The 15,533-nt window shown below is 37.1% G+C and overlaps 1 long non-coding RNA gene across 1 annotated transcript in view; it reads right to left on the bottom strand.

The window, feature by feature from the left end:
• Positions 1-6,042: 6,042 nt before the first annotated feature.
• Positions 6,043-15,533, bottom strand: part of LOC146396788 (uncharacterized) — a 107,245-nt gene continuing 97,754 nt past the window's right edge. Inside the window, exon 3 of the long non-coding RNA XR_014827824.1 lies at positions 6,043-8,149. This is a non-coding gene — a long non-coding RNA (uncharacterized LOC146396788). The remainder of the gene's footprint in view (positions 8,150-15,533) is intronic.

Below are 15,533 nucleotides of genomic sequence, written 5' to 3' on the forward strand. Positions count from 1 at the left end.
AGGGGCTGGAATTAGGCTATGAAGGCTTTGATGGACTAAGAATTTGACTCTTTCTTTTTGGAAGTATGTGGTCTTTTTATCTTTTTCTTCTCTCTGCACATTGATTTTATTCTTCCTATTTTATGGACCATGTCAGCTTCTAAAAGTGCATGGATGCCCTCAGCTCCAGATTCTATTAATCCTTACTTTTAGGCACATGCATGGACATTCTGAATCCAAATTCCTGGACAGTGATTCTGATCAGCCCAGCCTGGGTCAGAAGAGTATCTCTATTTACTCAGCTATGATGAAGGAGCAGGTACCTATTGCCAGCAGGGTGCCAGGTGCTCATTCCCAACAAGTAGAACAGATCTCTCAGAAACAAAGCCATTCTGGGCTGTCAGACCCAAAGGTGTATATGGCTGTCCCTGCTTGCCTGGCTTTAGTTAATGTTTCTGAGATGTATACTGATCCAACTCAGGCCAGTGTGAGTCAGGGCCTGATACTTTCATCAAGTGTTGGGGAAGAGATGATGTCCCTTTCCACTAGCTTTTTGCACAGGAATACGTGGACCTGGAGCTACTAACAGCTATGTTGGAATCACGTTGTGCTTGAGGAAAAAACCAGTATATACACAGAACAAAGCTAAAAGAGAGACCAGTCCCTGATAACACTTGCTTTGTTCCTGAACCTTCTGTTATATGACCTAATACATTTTTATCTAAGTTAGTTCTGACCAGTTTTCTATCACTTAGCATAGCTTCTTTACTATTTTAAAATGCAATATCTGGAGTTCCCGTCGTGGCGCAGTGGTTAACGAATCCGACTAGGAACCATGAGGTTGCGGGTTCGATCCCTGCCCTTGCTCAGTGGGTTAACGATCCGGCGTTGCCGTGAGCTGTGGTGTAGGTTGCAGACGCGGCTCGGATCCAGCGTTGCTGTGGCTCTGGCGTAGGCCGGTGGCTACAGCTCCGATTCAACCCCTAGCCTGGGAACCTCCATATGCCGCGGGAGCGGCCCAAGAAATAGCAACAATAACAACAACAACAACAACAAAAAAGGACAAAAAGACAAAAAAAAATAAATAAAATGCAATATCTTTTTCTTATTTCATTCGGCTGTTAGTTTCATCCTATTCTGAATCCAGTTTGCCTTGTTTTCCTTCCACACTTTGCTCCTTCTTCCCAGAAAGAGAAGGTATGCAACAATGTTCTTCTTCAGTGATAATGATTGTTGCACATCATTATATCTACATTTTGATTTATCCTATTCTCACCATCAGATTTTCTTGAGCAAAAGTATTTATTTGTGTTATCATTATTATTTTTTACTTATATCCTATTACCCACTGAATAACAAACTGCCTCTTTTGACTGACAATCATGACCTACTACAATTTAATCTTTGTTCACCTTCGAGCCTTTTATTGTTATATCATCTTTCTACGGTTTCATCAAAATAGGTAGCTTCATAGTGAGTTATTGCATCTTGTTTCTCTTCTCTTTGGTCACATTCTTTACCTTGGATTCCCAGCCTTTGATCTCACATGTGGAAGTCAAACATCCTCTCTCTCAAATACCATCCCCTCAGGAAGTGTTCTTCTGCTCCCCTATTTACAAGTTATCTTTCATACCTGCAACCCAATGTTCACAGCAGCACTATTTATAATAGCAAAGATGTGGAAGCAACCTAAGTATCCATCCATAAAGGATTCGACAAAGAAGAAGTAGTGTATACACGCACGCACACAGGTGCATGCATGCACACGCACACATACACACACAGTGGAATGTTAGTCATAGGAAAGAATGAAATATTGTCATTTGCAGCAGCATGGATGGACTTACAAAATATTATACTTAGAAAATATTATACTAAGTGAAGTAAATCAGACAAAGACAAATGTTATCACTTATATGTGTACTCTAAAATAATACAAATGAATTTATTTACAAAACAGAAACAGACTTACAGACATAGAAAACAAACTTATGGTTACCAAAGGGGAAAGGGAGGGAGAAATAAATTAGGAGTAAGGGATTAACAGATACACACTACTGTATATAGAGTAGATAAATAAGAATATCCTACTGTATAGCTGAGGGGGCTCTACTTAATATTGTGTCATAAATTACAAAATTAAGCAACCTTAAACTGAATCACTTTGCCGTATACCTGAAACTGACACAATACTGTAAACCAACTAAACTTCAATAAAAAAAGAAGTTATCTTTCTTCCTCTGTACTTAGATGGTATATTATCTTGGGTGTCAGAAGGCAAAGGGTTTGTATCCATAGTTTATGCAATACATATACATATATATATTGTATATTATGTAATAGATGATATGTCCACTGAAATTTGGGACTAATATATTACAGCTTTTGTGTATTTCAGTATGCTATGTCAGTGCCTTCCGTATAGCAGATACTTAGTAAATATTTAACGATGGACAACAAAGGGAAAAAAAGATCATATATAAATTACAACAACAACAGTAGCACCAATATACCATCCATCACAGATCTAGGATATAAAATTCAGCTTCAAGTTAACTTTTGAAAGACTGTCACATGATATTTTTCAATGTAACTGTTAAAGGCAAAGGTAATTTTCAAGTAGTTGCAAGATTTCAGTAGGTTCTTAATGTAGTTTGAAAATCACTTTTTATGAGAGCCTGTAGCCCTGAGACACCCTAAAGAGTAGAAAATTGCTATGTTGAGTAGTCAGTAAGTATGGATAGCAGCTGTATTTCAAAGTTAAATAGTTTGTTTTACAAAAGGAATTATTTAAATGTATGAAAAAGCTTTTCCTTGTAGAAATCAGTAACTAAAAAAAGATTATTCTCAGAGACATCCTTCCTTTTGCTGCTCTTGGGGAAACAAAAAGACAACTTAAAATAAATAAAATGTCATCCAACTTCCCTTCCAACATACATAACAGTTAAAAAAAAAAATCTAAGAACAAACACATATCTAACCAGAGCCAAATTGAACCGCATGCAAATGGGAAGGCTTTCCTAGTAAACCACTCAGAATAGCCTCAAAATAAAAATGTTAAAATGTCATTTGGTGTATCAAAAATTCTAGGGGCCAATATAAGTGTCAACTGCAGGGTATGATGACATAAGAAATGAGAGAGAGGAAATATAGAAAGACACACATGCACATAGACATACATAGATTTTTAAGACAGCCACTAAAAACTGCCAGTTCAGTGGCATCTAATTGAGTGTGGTATTGGTAACTGAGCCACCAATAAGTTCCTACAGCCCATTTGATTTCTTTACTGGTATCAATCAGCTGAAGGTTTTGCATTCCTTGAACAAAAAAGGAGGAAAATGGTCAAGGGAGACATCTAAGCAAACACATGCTGTTTATAGAGAGCATTGTGCTGTTTGGAGCTGATCCCTTACCTGATTCGGCATATCAATTATTTGTACCCTTCTGCCTCCTCTTACGCAAACTCAAAGCTGTGCCATGCCTTGCTGATTTATTCTGATAAGCTCTCACTGCCTGCCTCTGAGAGCAGTTTGCATGACCTTGGGTAATTCGTTCACATAGTATCTGTATCTGACCTGGTGTGCATTAACTGAGAACAGTAAATTACAAAGTTGAATCTTCAAATATGAATACATGTGTTCTAAAATAAAACTTAAGTGACATTAGTAACTTAGAGCAATCGATTAAAGAGGAAAAATGGATCTACATTATATGGAGTAATTTGGCATAATTCTATATATTCTAGAATTTATAATATACCTAAAAATTAAGGCAGCAGTGATTCTTACAAATCAAAACAGAAACTCAAGTAATTCCAAACCACTCTCTTAACCACATATTTCAGATTTTCTTTCACAGAATCATCCTTTCACAAAAACAGATCTGTTGCCAACATAATCAGGGAGATTCATTTGACTCAGGAAATGTAAGAAGAAAGACTTAGGCAACATTATAAATAATAATTACCACCATTGATAATACAAAGTGTATTACTGATTTAATAATAATGAGTCAGAATTTTCAGTAAAAGGGAAAACTTGATGTTTTATACCAACATACTTGAAGAGAAATAATTATTTGACAGAGTCTGGACAATCTGAATACTGGTTCCCTTTGCATTACTATCCTGTTTTGATTTTTTTTTTTTTTTTTTTTGGTCTTTTTGCTATTTCTTTGGGCCGCTTCTGCGGCATATGAAAGTTCCCAGGCTAGGGGTCTAATCGGAGCTGTAGCCACCGGCCTATGCCAGAGCCACAGCAACCGAGATCCGAGCCGTGTCTGTAACCTACACCACAGCTCACCGGCAACGCCGGATCGTTAACCCACTAAGCAAAGGCAGGGACCGAACCCGCAACCTCATGGTTCCTAGTTGGATTTGTTAACCACTGCGCCACGACGGGAACTCCTTGATTTCTTTTGATTTTTTATTTTCATGTAGCACCTATAGCTTTGGGAACAGAAAGTAAAGTAGCCTATGGTGAAATACAGTGATAATATATCAATTGCTCTGTGATGCAAATAAAAGCATGAGATAATATATGTGAAAGTGCATTACCGCTCATACTGTAGGAGTATGATAAAAGTTTGTTGAATGAGTGTGATAAATCAATAAATCTTAAACCATAATTTGGTTATAACCTTTATAATGTAAATGTCCAATTGCACACAAGACAGCCTTGCAGCAGAAATTATTTTACTGGCAGATGGATTTAAAGCAATATAGATATTGAGTCATTACTTCATGAATGCCCTGAGTTCTGGAACTGGAGTCACTGTTGATTTAGCATGGCACAGATTATTTATATTTTAAAGGTCATGCCTTTTTTTCCCCTCTAGCTAGCAATGGAGAAAGTTTAATTGAGGAAATCACATTTTAAAAACAAGCCTATAAAATAAGCTAATAGTGGAGACTGTTTCTTTGTGCTTTTAGGTTTTTTTGGATGCAATTTGTATGAATAGTACATTTAAGATCATCTGATGTATAAGGCACTGGAATGATACTATGCTGGACTTAAAGATCTTAAAAAATTTTTTAGTCTTCTTTTTAATCAACAGACAAACCTATTACATCATGACTGGGGCTTTGGAAGGCTCTTTTATTCCCAAGCATCTCCCATTTAGGAGAATTTCTCACCAGGCTATGCCGTTCCCCTCTCCATCCCCTTACTCATTAAGTGGTGTTGCAGGGAGGCAGATCTGTCCGATGGAGGATTCCTTGGTACCCCACCTACCCTGTGTTCCCTAATAAAGCCTTCTTGGTTTTTGTCCAGTGCTTGTTTCATTCCCATTGATAAGCCTGGCCTTAGCTATCATTTCATGTCCTTTCTCTGCTAAGGTTCTTTACATTACAGCCAGGTCTTGTTGACAAGGTGGAGTAGAGCAAGCATGCAATTATCTGGGTAATTTAAGCTACCACTATGCTTTGTCTCTATTACCTGGACAATTGACTTGAGATGAAGTCAATAGTGAAAAGATTATTAACTTGCACTTATTCAGGCAATTTAAGTCAAAGCAATGTTTTTGCTTGAATTATCCAGATAATTGCTTAAAATCTATATTTTGCTTTGCTAATTGAAAGCTAACCTTGGGAAAGATAGCTTAAGGCAGCAAGTATCATAGGAGATTCCAATTCAAACATTCATCCCTAGATCTTTTATTGGCAGTTGATTTCGTTATACTTTTATAAGGTGAATAAAACATCTAACTTCACACATAAGGAGCAGGTAGGAAAAGTTCCTGTGAGACTATGGATAAAGATGAAGCTGCAAGAGACCATCATCAGAAAACTGCTGCTTAACCTGTAATTGCCCTTGGTTGAGAGCAAAAGAACGCTGTGGATGGTATTGTATCTTCAGCAGTTCTTTGCCTGTAATTAGATGGATTATGTCACAGTTCTCTTGGGTTCAAAGAAAAGTGGCCTACTCAAATACCTAAATAAACTTTTTTTTTTTCAAGATATACCCAGGCTGGAGCTTAACTGTGGAGGTGTCCTCTTCTCTGCCTCCCTCTTAGGACTCCCCTGGAAGCTCATTCAGAGAATCTTGGGTATCTCTTGGCACATTTTTCATTATCCTACTCTGGCTTTTGCCTGCAAAAGACCTAAAATGGCTGCTTCTGCTTCTCATCTCTTAAGATTTTTTTTCTTTGTGTTCTTTGTTTCTTATAATGGCCACACCTGTGGCATTTGTAAGTTCCTGGGCTAGGGGCTGAATTGGAGCTCCAGCTGCCAGCCTACGCCACAGCCACAGCAACGTGGGATCCGAGCCTCATCTGTAACCTATACTGAAGCTTGTGGCAATGTTGGATCCTGAACCCACTGAGAAAGGTCAGGGATCAAACCTGCATCCTCATGGATACTAGTTAGGTTCTTAAGCTGCTGAGCCACAGCAGGAACTCCCCATCTTTTAAGATTTTTAAGCTCAGCTGAATATTTCAATCTCACAGTTTACTGTTCCTAAACCCTTCAGAGATTAATATGATTGCTTTGTCTCATTTTTTTAAAGCCAGGTGATATATGTAGGATGACCATGAACCTACTGACCATAGCTAAGCCAGTAAACTGGGGTAAAGCATTAGGTTCATGTGGAACAGAACTTTGCTCTAAATGCCCATCTGCAGTGTCTTAGAAGTGTGTGCGCTGGGGACAGGGCATAACTCATTTCTACAATGCAGTGCTCTACTGAGGAGCTTGAGAGTATTGTTGAAAAGTTTCCAAATTCAGTTATTTTTCTTTTTCAATGATGATCACATATAAAAATTACAAATATCAAACACAGAGTGTCTCCAATAAACAGCTGGGTTCTAGGGACTAATAAACGTTATGTGCAAACATCTAATGAGTGTCCATCATATTCTAGGTACAGGTGCTTGGAACTCAGTGATAAGAGAGATGACGTGCCCCACGGACTTAGTTTATGTTGGAGGAGACGTGCCATGTGCAAATACAGAATATCTACCTAGGGCAAGGTCTGCAGTGATAATTGCAATGAAGAAAAATAAAGCTTGTGATGGGACAGAGAACACCTAAGGGTAATATTTGGATGAGATGTCAGAGAAGACTCTGAAAGAGTGACATTTAAGCAAAGATTGAAAGGAAGCACGGGACTGTCTGGAGGAAGGGTGTGTCAGACAGAAGGAAATGCAAATGCAAAAATTCCCAGGTATAAATGTGCTGCCTGGTTCCCTCTGGGAACATGAAGGAGGCCTCTCTCTCTGTGGAGAGCAAGGTTGTGGGGTGAGTAGCCCTGGATGAGAGGTAAGGGAGGAGGCGAGGACCAGGCATGTCATCCTTTCAGCCATGAGGTGAGGTTTGGACTTTATTGTAAGTGTGATTGCAGGGTTTTGAGTGGGAGAGTAGCATTAGCTTATTTGTTTTAAAAGAGTAACTTGATTTCTGTGAGTCAGCTTCCTTTTTGTTACATTCATTAGTTTGCAGTATTTTTCAGATTCCACCTATAAGTGATATCATAGAGTATTTGTCTTTCTCTGCCTGACTGTATCTCACTTAGCATAATGCCCTCCAAATCCATCCATGTTGCTGCAAATAGCAAAATCTGACTATCAGTGGAGAATGGGAAGGGGGTAGGGGCTACATAGTGGTAGGGGACTAAGATACAAATTATTAAGTATAAAATAAGCTATAACAATATGTCATACAACACAGAGAATATAATCAGTATTTTACAACTCTAAATGGAGAATAACCTTTAAAAATTGTGGATCACTATATTGTATACCTGCAACTTACATAATACTGCACAGCAATGATACTTCAATAAAAAACAAAAAAAACCCAAACAATAATAACACTACTGCTTATTAGATTTTGAGCTCCAAAAGGGCAAAGGAGAAAGCAAGACTAAGAATCTGTTCCAATTTGAGGGTTTGACTAACACTGAAGGATAGGAATGTGAGAAATGGTGAATTCATGGTTTAAGGATATATTTTGATAGGAAAGTGGATAGAATTTGCTGATGATTTGAATTTGAGGTATGAGCAAAACAAAGGAGTTAAAAGTGATCCAACATGTTAACTTACATGAAAGGTGCTACCATTGGCTGAAATGGGGAAACCCAGGGACCCACGGTTTCGGGTGCAAGGAAGCAATAGTTCATTTCCAGATGTGTTAATTTTGAAGCTTGCGTTGGTCATGCAAGGATGTCTAATTCTGGAATAGAAAGGAGAGATGAGACTGGAGAATAGATGATATCTTTAAAGCGAATAAAAGATTGCTTCATTGAGACAGTTGTGTGGAACAAAACTACCTCTTCCTTAAATCCTGTGCTGTCTCATCTCTTTTTTCTTATGCCTACATGTAGAAAAGTTTCCAACTTCATCATCGTCACAAAAAAATACAACCCTGATTATGATACTTTAATTACTGCCTAATTCCTTGATCACATTGTAATCATAGTTCCTGTTCATAATTATGCCTGACAGTTTTGGTTTCACCATTGTTATTTTCCTTATGTTATCTTCTCCACCAAATTATGAATTATGTCTCACCTTTAAAAAAACTACCCTATTACTATCTACATTAATTTCATTAGGCTCTGACTCATTCTATATTCTATGCCCATATTCCATTACATTCCATTTGTACTATATTGATTTTATATTTGATTCAATAAATATTTTGAAGAATCTTTGTGAGTTAAGAGTTGTGACCCTAGCTTGATAAATATTCTGATCCCTTTTAATATTCATTCCATATTTGGAGCATTGTCTTGTAAATAGAGATGTTAACAATAACAACATTACTGCTAATAATCCATAATGTATAAGTAGTGCTATATTCTTTACAAAGAATGGTCACATATATTATCTCAGTTAAGCCTCCCAATAACATTGTGAGAGAGACATTATTATCTCCATTTTTATAGGCATTTAAATTGAATATCTATTATGGCACCTGCTCTTATAAATAAGGAAGATGTGGAGAAGGGCAGAAAAATGACACCTTGTTTCATTGGCTTATAATCTGAAAAAATATTTACATTTAATTAGATAGAAAATGAGAACAGATCAAAGGTACAGTTGTGAAGTAATCAGAGGTGCACTGTGGCCTGTTTTATATGAGCAAACACTGTTAACTGAGAGGACAAGAAACTAGATTTCCAGCAGCTCCAAAAATGTAGTTGTTTTAAGAGTGTGTAAAATAAGCTACCAGTCATTTGCTGCTGTTATTTTTTAGTATAAAAATGAGCGGGAAATTCTGTGGAAGTTGGATTATACCATTTTGAGTAATTCTAGGTCAACATATGACATAGAAATCCTTTACTAAAAACCTTCCTCCTGTATGAGATGACTTGAGTCACTGAGGAGCCAAGAGGAAGAAGAATAATTTATATTTTTTTCTCTGTATTCAACATTCTCAAATGAAACAACAAAAAGCCATATAAAACTGCGAACCATGGGAATTTTCTCTTTTTCTTTCTCTTCTTGTCATGAGGACTATCAATTTGTGGTTTCTTCCAACAAGGATTTGGTCTGCTTTGTCTACTCAAAACATTCCTTCCCCATTAGGAAAATTACATGAAGGAAGGAAGGGGCCCAGTGGATTCCTTCACCTTCTATATTAAGAGATCATTTTTAACATACTTTAATGTCTTGGACCAGAAGTTGCTGCTTTTGTTTAGGCCAAGTTTTCTTAGGCTACTATATTTTCTTTCTTGATTTCAACTAGCAACCAGGAAAAAAACTGTGTGACTTTAAATAAGTCACCTGATTCCTTGGTCCTTAGTTGCCCCAGCTCTGAAGTAAACAAGTTGAACTAAGTGATCTCATTCTTACTTCTAATTTAAAAATTCTCTGAGTCTATGGCATGCATAATAAACTCAAGCTAATATTCTGCCTGTCTTGAAGTTTAAGTTCTTTTGCAAAGTGCTATTCTTGCCTGTCTCTTGTCTGTGTGCAATCTCTTGTAGTCTCAAGGATTTAACTACTACATGAATATTGCTTACTCCCACCCAATCACATATCTACAGCCCAGAATTCCCCAAGTTGCATTGGTGCAGCACTATGTGTTCCTCAAGTTAGTAATTCAACTCCAAAATTAATTCCATTGAAAATAATGTTGAGGATTCTGCTTACCCGACTCCCCACTTGGAGGTAAACAGGGTACCTCCATATTAAGTGCTTTGAAGAACCCTGTGGTTCAAAAAGCTGTTTAAGTCAATGTTTCAAGACTTGTGTAGGGTACCAGCAGATTCTTTGTATACCTATCTTCTCTTGAACCCTACAAATCCTCAGAAAGCATAGAAAGTGGAGCTTCCGGTGCTTGAGTAAGTCATCTGAGGTTTGGGCCCTTGTGTGTGTGTTCCTGTGAGTCACTGACTGGAAGACTGTTTTCTCACATTTTTTTTTTTCTCAAATTGAAAATATTTCTTTTCATTTACATTTTCTTCAGTGAAAAATTATCCCTATAGTTTAAAATATCTAACCACTCAAGGCAGACTAATATAAAAAAGGAAAGAAAAGAAAAGGAAACATCAGGTTGTATAATTTTATTTGCTTATTGAACAAATGCTGTAATATTTATGATTTTTCCATTTTACTTCAATGGTATGAAGAACAGATGCTTAGGATGGTTTGAAATGCTTAAATGGATACTTACTGTGGAATGCAAAACATCATTGATGGGCTATAAAATTTTTCGAAAGCCAAATATTTCAGATGTGATATGAAATTTAAAGGACAGTGTTCCTGAAATCATTTTACAATCACTTATTTTAGTTCATATAAGGAAGTAAGTTGGATGATTTTATTTTATGAAATCCAAGCATGCAAAATAAACTTGTTTATGACTAATCCCATCACTCATAATAAAATCTTTTATAAATATCAGAATAAAGTTGGTGAACACTGCAGTTTTTTAGTGCACATATGTATTTAGGCTTATTTAGAACTCATTCTAAGCCTAGAGCTACTTAAACATCACTGCTTACCTGTGAGCTGTATTATTAAACAAGGTCATTCTTATCACATGCCATAATTGTAGCTTACCTTAGTTAATTGTTAATAGCCCAGACCTGTGGATTTCAGTAACCAAGTTATCAGGTCAGTGCTGTGCGGGACAGTTATTTGAAGTGAAACTAATTCCTCATTGTCATTAAGCACTAAACAAATAACTTTTATGGGAGAAGGTTAAATGCATAAATTTAAGTGTCAAGAGAATATCTTATTCCTTATGAAAATAATACTAGTGATCTTAGAAAACAGGGTTGGAAATTCAAACATTATTTATAGCAAAACTCTCCATTGCATCCTATAGCTAAAATTTTCATTTTAACTTTGTTATTTTAAAGAGGAGAATTTGTTCTTTCACTACAGTTCCCTTGCTTATTTAATCTTTCCAAAGAGTAAGTTTTCTATAGTGAGAAAGATTTAGGAAAACAAGTAAGATGTCTATACTGGCTAAAAAGCAAAAGTGAAACATTTAAGTAAGTTGAGCATTGCCAGTTTTGACCCAACAAATCCCAAAGCAAATTTAGCATTAAAAGTCAATTTTGGGAGTTCCAGTTGTAGCTCAGTGGTTAGCGAATCTGACTAGTAACCATGAGGTTGCAGGTTCGATCCCTGGCCTCGCTCAGTGGGTAAAGGATCAGGCGTTGCCGTGAGCTGTGATGTAGGGTTGCAGACATGGTTCAGATCCTGCGTTGCTGTGGCTCTGGCATAGGCCGGTGGCTTCAGCTCCGATTAGACCCCTAGCCTGGGAACCTCCATGTGTGGCAGGAGTGGCTCAAGAAAAGGCAAAAAGACAAAAAAAAAAAAAAGTCAATTTGGCCAAAGGAAAAAAATCAACAACAGGGAAAGAAGTGAAATATATTGCAGCTGTGAATCAAAAACTCAATGATGGTTTTGTATTATAATTTCTTTTCCCCTCCTCAAATATATTCCAAAATAGTGAAACTTGTTTAGAAAATATGCTAGGTTCTTATAAACTTTAAAATGCTTAAAATAAAATGGTTTGTTTTTCTTCCTGGTATAATGTAATAATTTTATGAAGTAGAATTTTCCATATAAAATTGTGGGGTTTTTTTTAAATAAAAAATAATAGTTTTCATTAAGTGTACAGACATTTCTTTGGAGGTTAGAAAACACACCACAGTAAAGGGAGAATATGAATATTTCAACAGATAATGTACATAAGGTTTCTGGTGTTTCTAAGTCACTCTCCTTAGATTCCAAACATATTTTTCCCCAGTCATGACCCACCAAGCACAATATTTTCTCAATTGCTATTCACTGATGCTCAGTGTGTCCATTCCACTGTGTTCTATTCTCAAGGTGAGGGTGAGTTTTCCTGCTCAAGAAGCATCTTGGTCTCAATCAACCAGAGATAGTCTGGGTGGGATACACTGGAAAATTCTGTTCCAGTGTTAAGGTAAAGCAGACCTTTTCTGCTACAATCTAAATTATGTGCTTTTCATCAGCATGAGAAGGGGCTCTGACATTCAGTTAATAAACCCAGAATTCAGGTACAACACTGCTCAGGCTCGAAAACAGTTGGATCTCTCAATTAAGCTAAGCTAAACTTGCAAAGTAATGGAGAATGAGACATCTCAAGACGGTACTTGAGTCTGTTCTCTTCATTTTGCAGTTGAAAACCCCGGGACGCTGAAAGATCATGTGACATGGTGGAGGTCTCATAGGACATTGAAGTGTCAGCTAGGAGTTTAATCCAGTTCAAAACCTTATAAGCTTCCTCTTTTGAGATATTCAATCAATACGCAATTATTGAAATTTTACAGTGAACAGAATACTGAACTACAACTCAGGAAATATACCTAATAAATTAAACTCAATATAGGTATTTTAAATAACTCAACAAAAAATGATAATTATGTCACAAGAAGTAATGAAGAGGGCTTACCCTATGAACTTTAACGTCAGAAGTTCATCTATGTAATTCATGGCAAATTGACACAAGTAGTGGAATAAGGACAAATGAAGGAAATCATGGAGATTATTTATATTTCTTCTGTATTTGCATACTTTTTGGGGTAATTTGTGAATTTCTTAGAATCAATTTATAAATTGAATCAGAAAAAATTAGTAGGAGTCATTACAAAACTCAACTCCACTTTGACTTGGACCCCATCCCTGTAATGATTTTATTTTGATAGCTATTGTTATTTAGCAACTGCTCTAGTACAACATCCTGAAGATTATCTTTTATTCACTGTATTCAGGCATAGGGCTAGAGATGGATGGTTATTCTTCTTAATGTTACTGGTGTTGATCTATAAAAAAATAAAGTACAAGATAGGACCAAAAACTATTACTAGGACTCCCTTCTAGAAGACAATTTTTTTGTTTGTTTGTTTGTATTTTTCAGGGCTGCATCCGCAGGCACAGCATATAGAGCTTCCCAGGCTAGGGGCCCAATCAGAGCTGCAGCCACCAGCCTCCACCACAGCCACAGCAACGTGGGATATGAGCCGTGTCTGCAACCTACACCACAGCTCACGGCAACACCGGATCCTTAACCCACTGAGCAAGGGCAGGGATCAAACCTGTGTCCTTATGAATGCCAGTCGGGTTCGTTAACCACTGAGCCATGACAGGAGCTCCTAGAAGACATCTTTAAGTTTTATGAGAAAACCTCTTGCAGCCACCCTAACTTGGCTTGAGAGAGTAGGGTGAGCATTTCCTTCTTTCTTCTCCTATTTGTAGAGTAAGGCTCTATGCCTTGTCTGAGAAGATGTGAGATATTCGCTCTTTCTTAGAGTTCCCTAAGAAACTCAGTGGGTTAAGGATACAGTGTTGTCCCTACTGTAGCTGTGGTTATAGCTGTGACACAGGTTTGATCCAGCCATCATGGAAAACATTGTGGAGGTTCCTCAAAAAAATTAAAAATAGAGTTGCTATATGATTCAGAAATCCCACACTTGGGTATATATCTGGACAAAAGTATAATTCAAAAAGATACATGCACCCCTTTGTTCACAGCAGTGCTATTTATGATGCCCAAGACATGGAAACATTGTAAATGTCCAACCTAAATGACCAATAAATGAATAAAGAAGATGTAACAGACAGACAGACACAGAAGCAGACACACACAGACACAGACACACACACAAATACTACTCAGCCATAAAAAAGAGTGAAATAATGCCATTTGCAGCAACATGGATGGACCTAGAGGTTATCATACTAAGTGAAGAAAGTCAGACAGAGAAAGACAAATACAACATGATATCACTTATACGTGGAATCTAGAATACTACACAAATGAACATACCTGTAAATCTGAAACAGGCTCATAGACATGGAGAACAGACTTATGGTTGTCGGGGGGGGGTGGGGAAGGATTGGGAGTTTGGAATTAGCAAATTCAAGTTAGTACACATAGCATGGATAAATAATAAGGTCCTAAGTATAGCACAGGGAACTATATTCAATATCCTATGACAAACCATAAGGGAAAAAAATATGAAAAAAAGAATGTATATGCATGTGTAACTGAATCACTTTGCTGTACACCAGAAATTTATACAATATTATAAATCAACTACACTTCAATAAAATTTAAATAAAGAATTTGTGAACATCAGGAGAAGGTTCATTTAGCATCCTGCTGCACAGTCTGTTCATATTAATTCTAAGAGCGGCTACCCTATACTTTCTAGAAAAGAAAGGCTTAATAGTTATAATATAGTTCAGACTGAGAAATACTTGGCACTTGGGTTGAGGTTGCTTTCAATCCTTAGAGCTCTGGTCTAATGACTTATTATGAGGCTGCCGGTAGTGGGGGTTGTAATAGCTATTAAGCAAAGAGTTAGAACATTTTCCCACTTTCCTTAAGCTTTTGCTCTGTGAACCCCCATTCCTAATCCAAGTCACACCTCAGCTGCTGGTATTGTAGTTGGCACCTATGAAGAAATGACTATCTCTGGAATGCCCACAAACCTGCTGGTTCATGCTTGCTAAGATCAGCTTGACTGTGGAAGTGACACTGAGTATGGTTGTACAGACACTGCCAGGGCCAAACAGGCTGCCAAACCCCAGAATGTGGGCAGGGCAGCTTCAGAATGTGGGAACTTGGGCAATTTTTTTATGTGGGACTTTTGTATTTAGAAGCAAAATTCAAGGGTCCATGTGAGATGTAGCAACCCATGGATTTAGATTTAGACTTAGAATAACAGGTAGGGACGAGGTACTTATTTTTTTGTTTGTCATCCATCAAAGCATAAGAACTCTCTGTGGTGTTCACTATTATCTCCTGTTTATTTTTTTATTTCCCCAATACAATATTTTCTTTCCTACTGTACAGCATAGCCAAGACAGGGAAACAACCCAAATGTCCATTGACAGATAATTGGATTAAGTAGATGTGGTATATATACACAATAGAATACTACTCAGCCATAAAAAAGAACAAAATAATGCCATTTGCAGCAACATGGATGGAACTAGAGACAGTCATACTGAGTGAAGTAAGTCAGAAAGAGAAAGACAAATACCATGATATCACATATCTGGAATCTAATATATGGCACAAATGAACCTTTCCACAGAAAAGAAAATCATGGACATGGAGAATA

Source organism: Sus scrofa, chromosome 14 (assembly GCF_054392235.1).
Source record: "Sus scrofa isolate SSC_HxYL_T2T_F1_AM1 chromosome 14, Sscrofa_HxYL_maternal_Yorkshire_Landrace_v2.0, whole genome shotgun sequence".
Taxonomy (NCBI): Eukaryota; Metazoa; Chordata; class Mammalia; order Artiodactyla; family Suidae; genus Sus; species Sus scrofa.